We start from the raw sequence: 754 nt of genomic DNA on the forward strand, positions 1-754 counted from the left end.
TCCTTTTAGCAGGCTGTGGGCCTTGGCAAATGCCACACCGTTTTTCAATTCTTTTGTTTAGTTCTGGCTTCTGGGCACTGATTCGACCATGGAGGCCAATTCGAGACAGAATCCGACAAACCGTTCTGGTTGACACAGGGACTTCAGGGGACCAGGTGTGGTGGAGCTCTGCTGCAGTGGAAAATGGGCTGGCCTTGGATTTTCGAGCCAACAAACGGTCTTGTCGAGCAGTTGTCTTGCGGGGTCTGCCTGACCTGGGCTTGTCAAAAACATCTCCAGTGTCTTCAAATGTTTTTTTAATCCTCTGTACTTGACGCTGAGACACATTGAAGGTGTCTGCCACATCAGCAGTGGATCTGGTCTTCAGCCTCTTGATAATCAAAACTTTAGTCTCAGGGTGAATCTTAGGCATGTTTGCAGATGTCTAGTTGCACTTGATGTGAAGGTCTAGTGTACTGGGGTTGTTTTTATACACACCTGAGACCTAATTGATCCATTATTAGTCACAGGTGAAGCTCATATGACAAGGCGACAACACTTATGTCTTTGCAAAAATTGACTCAATGGACTTTACCAAGCTGTGAATATTAGAATACTTTTTGACAGTTTCTTTTTGCACTGAAACATTATTACAAAAGCTGTTGGGATTAAAATGAGCCATTTCTTGTAAATAAATCTTGATTAGAAATATATTTCAGCGGCACTTCAGGTCAATTTGTACACAAGCGACAAGACTTTTGTCAGGGACTTTATA

The sequence above is a fragment of the Etheostoma spectabile genome, chromosome 4, assembly GCF_008692095.1.
Source record: "Etheostoma spectabile isolate EspeVRDwgs_2016 chromosome 4, UIUC_Espe_1.0, whole genome shotgun sequence".
In the NCBI taxonomy this organism is placed as follows: Eukaryota; Metazoa; Chordata; class Actinopteri; order Perciformes; family Percidae; genus Etheostoma; species Etheostoma spectabile.